Below are 13,663 nucleotides of genomic sequence, written 5' to 3' on the forward strand. Positions count from 1 at the left end.
CCCTCCTGTACTCCCTGTTCACCCACGACTGCGTGGCCAAGCACGACTCCAACACCATCATTAACTTTGCTGATGACACAACGGTGGTAGGCCCGATCACCGACAACAATGAGACATCCTATAGGGAGGAGGTCAGAGACCTGGCAGTGTGGTGTCAGGACAACAGGATTGTATGTGTGTGTTTGCCTGTGTGTGTGCGCGTGTGTGTGTGGAGTCCTGTGACTGTGCATAGAGACAGTGCAAAAATAAATAAATTACAAGGGTCAACTCAGTCTGTGTAAGAAAAAAATATATATACAGGTAATGACTCCAACTATCTTTGTCTATTTATTGAGGCTACCAGACAGCCCTTTTAATTATTTTGTCTACAACACAGTTTGATTATGTAATAATGAATTGGACTAGAGTCGGACTTGAGTCCAAGTCATGTGACTGGAGTCCACACCTCTGCTGAACAAACACTGCCAAGACTGTAACTGTAACAGCATATATGTGAGATTTAATTATGTAAATCAGTGATGTATTATGCTTGTACATTATTTGTATTGTCAGGTCCAATAAAGCTTTGAAATGTTTTTTGTACAATACAATTCGAAATTAACATAACATTTACTTTTCCTGTCTCATGAATTCAAAAGCTTGACATGCCAACTAATTGGCTCTGTTCCATTTCAGTCCTGTCCCTATATTGCTCCCATATCTAGACCTAGCAGGGATTTACAAAGTTAAAACTGGTTTGACTTTCCACAATTTCAAGCCTTATTTTAGCGTGGAGTGTAGTGTGGGAATGTTTGTCATTCTTTGCATTTTACATTTTAGTCATTTAGCAGATGCTCTTATCTGGATTGACATACAGGAGCAATTCGGGTTAAGTGCCTGGCTCAAGGGCACATCTACAGATTTGTCATCTCAGGGATTTAAACCAGCGACCTTTCAGTTACTGGCCCAAAGCTCTTAACCGCTAGGCTAACTTCTTTCTGTCATGTCAACTAAAAAATGTAACCAGTTTAATTTGGTTGCCATGTGTTGCTTACTAATTGGATCAACTTTCATTTTCATGACACTTTGAACATGCTTATAGGCTGCTATCTTGGTTGATCTTTTTTTGCTTGACCTTAGTTAAAAGTTATATTTTGCTTCCATGTGAGACCAGTCTTCATTTGCAAACTAGGCAGCAAAGATGCTTGTGGTAGGCCTAGCTGTCTGCAGTGTATATTTGAACTAAAACCTCACAAGGAAGTGAGATACTTCCTCCCTCTACCGTCTCGCTGGTTGGCTCTCATTGAAACGAAGGGTAGCCTAAACCACATTCGAACGTGTGTGTCCAGTTTACCTGTGAAGGTGCCACACTCTTAGCCTGGCTGACGCGCGACTCACGTCACTACACAGCGAGCTGTGAGGCTGGTGTTAGCAAGACTACCACACTCCGGCTCTGTGCCCAGCAGTTGCCAGGCTGGAAACGCGCTCAGTGGCCACTAGGAGGAACTGTCTGCCTTCTTCACTTCACTACTGAAGGGACTTATGAATTAAATTGTATTGTGGTAAATTGTTTATATTTACCGCAAGAGGTCGATATAAGACCTGTTTATGAGTAAAACGTTTTGCCATTTACCAGGCAAAATATATTTCATTTTGAACATAAACTAGACTACCTATAGGCCTAGTATTGTAGAAAATGTCCCCATCACGTTCAGGGAGGACAACTGTGATAAACTCTGAGGATGCGAGACCATAATAGTATCAAGCTTTTCAAATCATAAACCTGTTATAATATTCACTGACCGTTATATAAAAAATGCAAAGGCTATATGTGTTGAGGTCACACCCTAAGACGTAAAGGAAGCGGGATAATGCTGCATTCATAAGGTGATAATTCCCCGTTGTGAAGTCGTAGAAACCAGTTGGATGCATTCACATGCTTTGAACTCGTTTGGCTAATGGCCAATAAGCTGTGTCAACCATAAACTAAAAGTAGACTGCCGCTATCATGCTCGCAAACAAATTATAGTTACATTTAACTGCCGAAAATGCTGTGATCAAGGTCATTTCCTAAGTAGATGACGTTAGAGGTCAGCATGTGGAAGAAGTTGGAGCTCAGGGAATTATAGACGAGTTTCCCACTAGTAATTACGAGTTGGAGGGGTATTCATGTGGATTCCCATTTGGTTATGAATGCAGCATCAGTGGTGTGGTTTATGTGAGGTATCGGATAAACTCATAGAGTTAAATAGACATCCCATTATTGTCCCATTATGGAATATGTGAAAGCACAGGCAGCGCTATTGAGGCCATCTCCATTTTGAAGTAGTACATTTTCTTAAACTACTACTTCTGAGTTGGCAAGCAAACTGAAAGTGTGCATACTGCCAACAGGAGTGTGTTGTTTGAACAAAAAGCCAAGGTTGGCGATTACTGCCACCTGCAGTTAGAGTCCTCTATCTATCTCTATGGAGAGGGGGACTGGGAGACAGGATAGGCAGTTGGTTTTGGGGATTCGCCCTGTTGACCTGACGTCACAATCGGTGGGGGTTATAAAATCCCCTGAATGTATACTGCAGTTATTCGCCGTAAGAAAAGCAATAGACCAGACAGTCACACTATACGTAATTGGAGCAGAGAAAGAAACAGTCAACAAAATGACTAAAACGGTGACTGCTTACATTGGAATCCTTCTTCTTGCCATGCATTTTTCATCACAGGTAAGCGCGTTTCTTCTAAAATAACAAACTCGTTGGCATATTTGATTAGGCAAACGAACCCAGTTGATTTCATTAGGCTACCTACCCATTCTGGAAAGTAAATGCATTTCAACAGGTGCAACATTCAATATGGCTATTCCGTTTTCTACGGTTTCAATCAATGTTGGATTTACTGATAAATTTATGTTGTCATTCACAAGCTAATGATGGCGCGGATAATTGGCCTCAGATGTTTTCAGTTAGTCTGATTAAATGCCAGAATAGTTGGAGATCTAGCGTGCCTTAATTTGAGTCCAGTGGCACGTGAAACCATAATACCTCCCTTCAGATACAAAATCGTGACTTCAAGATAGTCGCTCTCAAGTTACATTAGCTTATCTTTTCTCTACACTGCGCAATTCAAATGCAGGATGTTGTCCGTTACCCTGTAGGCTCAGGCAATGGAAAAGGTATTTCCCAGACGGTGATGCCACTTAATAAATTAATACAGGTTATTAGTTTCAAGTACATTTTGTTTGGGAAACATTGCCATAGGGTTATTGTCTTATGCCATCCCTCCATGTGCCTAAATCTTAACTTTACGCATGTTTATTTTTTTTGGGGGGCCCCTTTGAAATTAGTTGGACAAAAGTGATTAGATGTATTGAGTTGTCCCGGTTTGTCAAAAGTTTCAGGTTAACTTATTACGTTTTCTCATGTGACATTTGGCCAATGCCCAGTCAGTGACGTGCCCCTCTGCGCTCTTGTTTTAGGTCCATGCACAAAACTCTACCACAGGATCCCCTGCTCTGACTGGGAACATGACTGACACTCCCTGGACGAGTTCCACGATGCCCAAGGTCACTACCAAGAACATCACCAATCCCATCACCAATCCCAAAGGAGCCAGCCCGTCCTTGCAGTCCAGTGCGTTCATGCTCCTCATCCCTGTGGTGGGCTCGCTCCTACAGGGCCGCTTCTAGAAGGCTCATCTGCACTGAACAAACACCGCCAAGACTGTAACATCGGCAGCCTAGATGGGCAGATGTTTTACAAAGAGCACACTTTTATAAATTCTCGGAAGGCAGCCATGTGCGCGCCTAAGCTGCGGGATTCGGTGGAATTGGGAGGTTGCAAGCGCAGGCAAGAACCCCTTTCTTTTCACTGATGGGATTCTTATTTGTGCTCGCACCTCCCGGCTGCTTCAAACCGTAGGCCTACACTCTGTGCGCACTGGCCCCAAGCCTATTGTGTGGCAACAAGCGGTCTCACTGCAGAATGAGACATTTGTCCATAAAACGTTAAGGTTGTTTAGGCATTAATGCACAAATGGGAAACAGCAAAGTTTGGGATAGGGTTGAATCATTTTTTTTAAGTGCCTAACACTGGGATTGAACACATGACTACTTGATGGTAATAGAGCTTGCGTTGACCCTAGTAGCCAATTTTGAAGTGATCTCCTGATATCCTGCTTACCTGGACAGATGTCTAATTTTGCAGTGGTTCTTGAGTGACCTGGCTGTCCCCTCCATGGAGGCAGGCCATGACGAGGATGTATGAAACTCTGTTCTTTGACTCAATATGTCGTAATTGCAGACCGCAATTTGGAGCGTTTCCTGATATTAAGAAATGCCCCGAATTTGTCAGTTCAGGTGTTGAGATTGGTTTCTCGACAGATTTGTTTATGTAGCAGTTTAGGATAATTAACATGGCAGGTTAGGAGAATGAGGTAAAGGGTTAGGCTTAGCTACCGTTGTCAACAATTGTTGTCCCCGCCGTAAACTAAATGGCCACGGCCCAATGGCAAGCATCGACGGGTGTAACTTGATTTCAAGATGAGCTGATATTTGAAAACGCTCCTAATTGTGTTCTGTAATTGACTCTTGGTTCCACTTCCTGAGTTCAGACAGTAGTTTTGGGACTTATGACGTGTACATTTTGGCTTTGCCTGGGGAAATAAATGGCATAACAAATGTTGGTTGAGGCGCATTGTGGAAAATAACGTAGTCTATATTTGTCTGATCTGTTGCACTTATGTCCTTAACAGTGCTATTTTACTCCTGCAACTGCAGTGGATACTTTGTCAGAGGCTTGATGTAGCCCACACTTGTGATAAACTTCTATATAATTGTATATTCTAAACATGTGAGCTTTAATTATGTAGATCAGTGTAATGCTTTTAGATCTCATATTTGTATGTCCGGTTCAATAAAGCTTTGAAATGTACTTGTGATGCTTAATATTTAATGTCCTTGTACAATAAAATGTGACATTAATATAACATTGACTTGTCCCGTCTCTGAATTTTAAAGCTTGGCATGTCAACTCATTGGCTTTTCCATTCAATCGGGGGAGAAGGGCCTTGGTCAGGGAGGTGACCAAAAACCCGATGGTCACTCTGACAGAGCTCCGGAGTTCCTCTGTGGAGATGGGAGAACCTTCCAGAAGGACAACCATCTCTGCAGCACTCCAATCAGGTGGAGTGGCCAGACGGAAGCCACTCCTCAGTGAAAGGCACATGACAGCCCGCTTGGAGTTTGCCAAAAGTACCTAAAGACTCTCAGACCATGAGAAACAAGATTCTCTGGTCTGATGAAACCAAGATGGCACTCTTTGGCCTGAGTTCCAAGTGTCACGTCTGGAGGAAACCTGGCACCATCCCTACGGTGAAGCGTGGTGGCAGTATCATGCTGTGGGGATGTTTTTCAATGGCAGGGACTTGAAGACTAGTCAGGATCGAGGGAAAGATGAACGGAGCAAAGTACAGAGATCGCTCCAGAGCACTCAGGATCTCCGACTGGGGCGATGGTTCACCTTCCAACAGGACAACGACCCTAAGCACACCGCCAAGACAACGCAGGAGTGGCTTCAGGACAAGTCCTTGAGTGGCCCAGCCAGAGCCCGGACTTGAACCCGATCGAACATCTCTGGAGAGACCTGAAGAAAAAGATCACGTGAAGATGAAACACCCTCTGACATTTCTACATGAGCCTTGCTAACAGGGCCTGGTAAGTGAGTAGCCACATCAGTGTTCCCTCAAGATCACTGTCATATGAATGTCCTCATGGCTCCCATTTTCTACGGTCTGCACTTTGCAGACAGTCACTTTCTGGGGAAGGAAGTTGCATTGATCTATATCCATTAGTTTTCATTTGCATCCCATGTCCTGCCCTCATGCAGTAGCGGTGCGTGGGTAAAATCACTGGGGAAGCCAGTGACAACTAAAAGATACCAAAAACAATTTAGTCCAATCAACGTAAGCTAAATATGATGTGGCTGTCCATGGTTCTGATTTTTGTGCGTGCGCATTCATGCAAGTAGAAAAACATGTTGACTCAACCTACTTGTAGAGAAACGCCAATGCCATCCTCCCCTCTTTCATGTTAACGAAATGGTCTATCACTCTGTCATACAGTACACACTTATTTTTTTGTTGTCCTAGGCTACCTGGCTAAAATGCTTGCTCGCTAGCCTAACTTCCATTCATGGGCAACGTTAGCTAGTTAACATTAGCCTTCTACATCTAGCTACATATTGAACTTCCATTCTCTCAGGCCAGGGGCACAACGATGTATGAATTAATAGTTGAATCAGAATCGCCGTTATAATCATTGGCCAGTACGGAGAATTCAGTAAAACCACAAGTCCAAATCCCTAGCTATATCCGTATTACAAAGGTGGATATTGATGGTGCACCCACCGCTTACTCAAGCCGGGTTTGTAACTGCACGTTCATGTCGCACGTTGCTAGTCTAACGCCGAACTCTTCATTGAGACAATGCTGAACCACCAATCAATGGGTGAGTCAGTGCCAGATGGGCATCTACCTCTGATTCTAAAGGTTGCATGTTCGATTCTAGCGATAGAAAGTTGTTTTTGACATTTTTGTTTTAAGCCCATCCCAAACCTTAACCCTTAACTTAACCCTTTGGAGTTCATGCCTAAACTTAATGCTTACCTTAAAAATTCGGAGTTATTGCCTAAACTTAACCTTAAACACTTCGAAATGTGATGTTTGAGAAACATTACATTTTAGTCATTTAGCAGATGCTCTTATCCAGAGCAATTTACAGTTAGTGAGTGCATACATTATTTTTATAAAAATTTTCATACTGGCCCCCCCTGGGAATCGAACCCACAACCCTGGTGTTGCAAAAGCCATGCTCTACCAACTGAGCTACATCCCTGCCGGCCATTCCCTCCCCTAGACGAATTGTGCGCTGCCCCATGGGTCTCCTGGTCGCAGCCAGGCTCGACCGGGAGAGCCTGGATTCGAGCCAGGATCTCTAGTGGCACAGCTAGCACTGCAATGCAGTGCCTTAGACCACTGCGCCACTCGGGAAACATGATTGAACGTCTAATTCTGACTTGAGACTGTAAGAGCTAGTTGGCTTTATCAAAACAGGAGCACCTTTTTTCCCACTCCTATTGAGAAAATAATTGTATTAAGTCATACAAAAGTTTTACTGTGGTGAATTTTCAAATGCATTCTGTCATTAGTAAATGTGTAATGTGATAGGTATTTTAACATTACTATTTTTTTACACGCAAAATAAAATATTTAATCAGTCGTCTTCCTCAAGTGAAGGGGTTGATTATGCAATCTTTGCGAGATAATCTGATTTAATTTGTCCTCAACGCGCAGCTCAGACACTTCATTAAGGATAAGTGGAATTTGCCCTATGTTAGCTTGCCCCGGAGTAGGTTAAATTTACCTGGCTAAAAGGTGAGACACATTCGTGTGACTGGTTATCTTGAGTGGAACTCAGAGTTGACCAAAGTTAACTAACAAAATCCTCAACCTAATTCATAGTATGGGGCTCAGTTCCAGTCACTTGGAATGGGAAAGGTGAAAATGTGCAGTGTGCCTCGGTGGTGGAACATTACCACTTCATTACCACGCTGTGGTGTGAAAACAAGCAACAATTGGAGGCTTGAACCAAACGCCTGATAATTTTTATTATTTTAAAGGAGGGGGCATTAGAACCAGTGTGAACCAGATTTGCCTTTGTGGGCATGTTGGGGAGGGAGGCCATTCTGAAAGGTCAACTGATAGGATCAGGAAACAAACAACCATGTTTCCCATGCAGTAAAAATGCATGACCCAGCGAAATGCTTTGACATAAAAAGGCATCAATCACTTCCTATAGAATGCTACCTGCCTTTCCATTTTATCAGGGTACAGTGAGGGAAAAAAGTATTTGATCCCCTGCTGGTTTTGTACGTTTGCCCACTGACAAAGACATGATCAGTCTATAATTTTAATGGTAAGTTTATTTGAACAGTGAGAGACAATAACAACAAAAAAATCCAGAAAAACGCATGTCAAAAATGTTATGAATTGATTTGCATTTTAATGAGGGAAATAAGTATTTGACCCCTCTGCAAAACATGACTTAGTACTTGGTGGCAAAACCCTTGTTGGCAATCACAGAGGTCAGACGTTTCTTGTAGTTGGCCACCAGGTTTGCACACATCTCAGGAGGGATTTTGTCCCACTCCTCTTTGCAGATCTTCTCCAAGTCATTAAGGTTTCGAGGCTGACGTTTGGCAACTCAAACCTTCAGCTCCCTCTAAAGATTTTCTATGGGATTAAGGTCTGGAGACTGGCTAGGCCACTCCAGGACCTTAATGTGCTTCTTCTTGAGCCACTCCTTTGTTGCCTTGGCCGTGTGTTTTGGGTCATTGTCATGCTGGAATATCCATCCACGACCCATTTTCAATGCCCTGGCTGAGAGAAGGAGGTTCTCACCCAAGATTTGACGGGAAGGATTACTTTTATACCTTCCCAGGTATTCCTTAAAGAGGTAGGGTTTCAAGTGTCTCCGGAAGGTGGTCAGTGACTCCGCTGTCCTGGCGCCGTGAGGGAGCTTGTTCCACCATTGGGGTGAACAGTTTTGACTGGGCTGAGCGGGAACTGTGCTTCCGCAGAGGTAGGGGGACCAGCAGGCCAGAGGTGGAAGAACGCAATGCCCTCGTTTGGGTGTAGGGACTGATCAGAGCCTGAAGGTAAGGAGGTGCCGTAGGCAAGCACCATGGTCTTGTAGCAGATGCGAGCTTCAACTGGAAGCCAGTGGAGTGTGCGGAGGAGCGGGTGACGTGAGAGAACTTGGGAAGGTTGAACACCAGACGGGCAGCAGCGTTCTGGATGAGTTGTAGGGGTTTAATGGCACAGGCAGGGAGCCCAGCCAACAGCGAGTTGCAGTAATCCAGACGGGAGATGACAAGTGCCTGGATTAGGACCTGTGCCGCTTCCTGTGTAATGTAGGGTCGTACTCTGTGAATGTTGTAGAGCATGAACCTACAGGATCGGGTCACCGCTTTGATGTTAGCGGAGAACGACAGGGTGTTGTCCAGGGTCACGCCAAGGTCCTTTGCACTCTGGGAGGAGGACACAACAGAGTTGTCAACCGTGATGGCGAGATCATGGAGCGGGCAGTCCTTCCCCGGGAGGAAGAGCAGCTCCGTCTCGCCGAGGTTCAGCTTGAGGTGGTGATCCGACATCCACACTGATATGTCTGCCAGACATGCAGAGATGCGATTTGCCACCTGGTTATCAGAAGGGGGGAAAGGAGAAGATTAATTGTGTCGTCTGCGTAGCAATGATAGGAGAGTTACCAATTGTTTTCTTGGTGACTATGGTCCCAGCTGCCTTGAGATCATTGACAAGATCCTCCCGTGTAGTTCTGGGCTGATTCCTCACCGTTCCCATGATCATTGCAACTCCACGAGGTGAGATTTTGCATGGAGCCCCAGGCCGAGGGAGATTGACAGTTCTTTTGTGTTTCTTCCATTTGCGAATAATCGCACCAACTGTTGTCACCTTCTCACCAAGCTGCTTGGCGATGGTCTTGTAGCCCATTCCAGCCTTGTGTAGGTCTACAATCTTGTCCCTGACATCCTTGGAGAGCTCTTTGGTCTTGGCCATGGTGGAGAGTTTGGAATCTGATTGCTTCTGTGGACAGGTGTCTTTTATACAGGTAACAAGCTGAGATTAGGAGCACTCCCTTTAAGATTGTGCTCCTAATCTCAGCTCGTTACCTGTATAAAAGACACCTGGGAGCCAGAAATCTTTCTGATTGAGAGGGGGTCAAATACTTATTTCCCTCATTAAAATGCAAATCAATTTATAACATTTTTGACATGCGTTTTTATTGGTTTTGTTGTTGTTATTCTGTCTCTCACTGTTCAAATAAACCTACCATTAAAATTATAGACTGATCATTTCTTTGTCAGTGGGCAAACGTACAAAATCAGCAGGGGATCAAATACTTTTTTCCCTCACTGTATGTCTGTGTAAGCATAAATCATGCATAATTTGATGTTTATTAGAATCCCCATTTGCAGACGCCAGTGGCGACAGCTAGTCTTCCTGGGGTCCTGTCACATAACAAAAAAAAACATTACTGACAAAAAGACTACAATTTACATACATTTAATACATTAACATAGACTTATATATACACTGCTCAAAAAAATAAAGGGAACACTTAAACAACACAATGTAACTCCAAGTCAATCACACTTCTGTGAAATCAAACTGTCCACTTAGGAAGCAACACTGATTGACAATAAATGTCACATGCTGTTGTGCAAATGTAATAGACAACAGGTGGAAATTATAGGCAATTAGCAAGACACCCCCGATAAAGGACTGGTTCTGCAGGTTGTGACCACAGACCACTTCTCAGTTCCTATGCTTCCTGGCTGATGTTTTGGTCACTTTTGAATGCTGGCGGTGCTTTCACTCTAGTGGTAGCAGGAGACGGAGTCCACAACCCACACAAGTGGCTCAGGTAGTGCAGCTCATCCAGGATGGCACATCAATGCGAGCTGTGGCAAGAAGGTGTCTGTGTCTGTCAGCGTAGTGTCCAGAGCATGGAGGCGCTACCAGGAGACAGGCCAGTACATCAGGAGACGTGGAGGAGGCCGTAGGAGGGCAACAACCCAGCAGCAGGACTGCTACCTCCGCCTTTGTGCAAGGAGGAGCAGGAGGAGCACTGCCAGAGCCCTGCAAAATGACCTCCAGCAGGCCACAAATGTGCATGTGTCTGCTCAAACGGTCAGAAACAGACTCCATGAGGGTGGTATGAGGGCCCGACGTCCACAGGTGGGGGTTGTGCTTACAGCCCAACACCGTGCAGGACGTTTGGCATTTGCCAGAGAACACCAAGATTGGCAAATTCGCCACTGGCGCCCTGTGCTCTTCACAGATGAAAGCAGGTTTACACTGAGCACGTGACAGAGTCTGGAGACGCCGTGGAAAACGTTCTGCTGCCTGCAACATCCTCCAGCATGACCGGTTTGGCGGTGGGTCAGTCATGGTGTGGGGTGGCATTTCTTTGATGGGGCCGCACAGCCCTCCATGTGCTCGCCAGAGGTAGCCTGACTGCCATTAGGTACCGAGATGAGATCCTCAGACCCCTTGTGAGACCATATGCTGGTGCGGTTGGCCCTGGGTTCCTCCTAATGCAAGACAATGCTAAACCTCATGTGGCTGGAGTGTGTCAGCAGTTCCTGCAAGAGGAAGGCATTGATGCTATGGACTGGCCCGCCCGTTCCCCAGACCTGAATCCAATTGAGCACATCTGGGACATCATGTCTCGCTCCATCCACCAACGCCACGTTGCACCACAGACTGTCCAGGAGTTGGCGGATGCTTTAGTCCAGGTCTGGGAGGAGATCCCTCAGGAGACCATCCGCCACCTCATCAGGAGCATGCCCAGGTGTTGTAGGGAGGTCATACAGGCACGTGGAGGCCACACACACTACTGAGCCTCATTTAGACTTGTTTTAAGGACATTACATCAAAGTTGGATCAGCCTGTAGTGTGGTTTTCCACTTTAATTTTGAGGGTGATACATTTGATTTCCATTGATAATTTGTGTGATTTTGTTGTCAGCACATTTAACTATGTAAAGAAAAAAGTATTTAATAAGATTATTTCATTCATTCAGATCTAGGATGTGTTATTTTAGTGTTCCCTTTATTTTTTTGAGCAGTGTATAAAAAATAAAACTAAAGACACACAAATGTAAAAAAAATATATAAAAAAATAAACAATCCAACTAAAGAATAATAATGTTTGTGTGTGCGTGTCATGGTTTCCACTCATCGTGCTCAGAATGACAGATCACATTTCGATTATGGTAATTCCTATTAACAGAACATGCAAGTCGAGGATGCAACGACGTGCGGTCCTTCTTACCTAATTCTGATGTGCACTTTGAAGATGTTAGAATAACTGTCCACATATACTTTTCCTCAGCCAACAAGACGAGTAACAAACAGCAAAATCACTAGCCTATGTTAATCTACTATCCCCCATAGTAGAAAATCTGACCTATTGTCAAACAATGTGGGCCTCCACTCCCAACCTCGCACCCCATTCCCCCAACCCCACCCAACCAACATGTTTCCCACCCCTTCCCAACCAACCCTAGCAACTAGGGTTGCTCGTCAGTCACCCACCATGGATGTCCTTTGGGTGGTGGACCATTCTTGATATACACAGGAAACTGTTGCGCGTGAAAAACCCAGCAGCGTTGCCTATTACCGTACCCTGTTCAAAGTCACTTAAATCTTTTGTCTTGCCCGTTCACCCTCTGAATGGCACACATACACAATTCATGTCTCAATTGTCTCAAGGCTTAAAAATCATTTTTTTACCTGTCTCCCACATTCATCTACACTGGTTGAAGTGGATTTAACAAGTGACATCAATAAGAGATCATAGCTTTCACCTGGTTTGTCTAAATCATGGAGAGAGCAGGTGTTCTTAATGTTTTGTACACTCAGTGTAAACTGTTTATATGTGTATGTTTGGCTTTACGGATTGTTTATTTGTATGTGTTGGGCTTTAGCTGAGATTATTCTTTACAGAGTCAAGTATATTTGTCCAGGCCTCAATTGTTTCTTGACTACCACCATTCATTCTCGCTGTTGATAATTCTAATAATTCTGAACGAAGCAGAGCAGGTAATACCTGTTATTACTATGGCTGAGGGATTGGCATATAGTATTTTAATCATATTAATGAAATTGTAGCCAAGTCCCATATGTTCCAAATCCGAGCAAAGATATGACCATTCTAGTCTATCAAAAGCTTTTTCTGCGTTGAGAGACAGAACTGCCCAAGGAGCTTTGGTTTCTGATGAACCACATAAGATACGTAATAGACGACGGAGGTTATCTGAGGATAATCAGTTTTTAACAAACTCTCTTTGGTCCAGATGTACCAATTCGGCTAAGTATGTTTTGAGACGGGAGGACAGAATGTTAGAAAATAGTTGAATATCTGTGTTTATCAAAGATAGAGGGCGATAGTGAGAGCACTGGGTGGCATCCTTACTTATCTTTTGATAAAAGCGAAATTAGTGCTATATTTACATCCCTTTCAAATGAACCTTTGTGAACAGCTGTGTTAATCATTTAAAGTAACAGTGGACCTAACTGGTTCCAAAATGTTAAATATACAGTACCTCACGAGGAATACTGTCACAACCAGGTGGTTTTCATTTATTAATGTTATCCAATGTCCTTTTGAGTTCATGGAGAGAGATTTGGGCTCCCAGCAAGCCGGCTTCCTCAGTAGAGAGAAGAGGAGTTCTTATATCTTTTAAAAAGGACTCATTTTACATTTACTGTACATTTTACATTTTAGTCATTTTGCAGATGCTCTTTTCCAGAGAGACTTACAGTTAGTGCATTCATCTTAAGATAGCTAGGTGGGACAATCACATATCACAGGTGTAGTAAGTACACTTTTCCTCAAAGTAGTTACAATAGTTACAATGTTTTTCTTTAATTATTAGGTATTTTATGTATTTATGGCTCACAGTTTGTTGTTGGCATTTCATGTTTGAGTTTGCCCACTTTGCCAATTAAATAGTCATTCAAATAATTGGTCAAAAGGTTTTGTGATGAATGAGCATTCTGATTCAATGAAAGATGTTGAATTAGTCTTTCTGCCCATCATTTTGTGT

Source organism: Coregonus lavaretus (assembly GCF_964263955.1).
Source record: "Coregonus lavaretus genome assembly, chromosome: 18".
NCBI classification, from domain to species: domain Eukaryota; kingdom Metazoa; phylum Chordata; class Actinopteri; order Salmoniformes; family Salmonidae; genus Coregonus; species Coregonus lavaretus.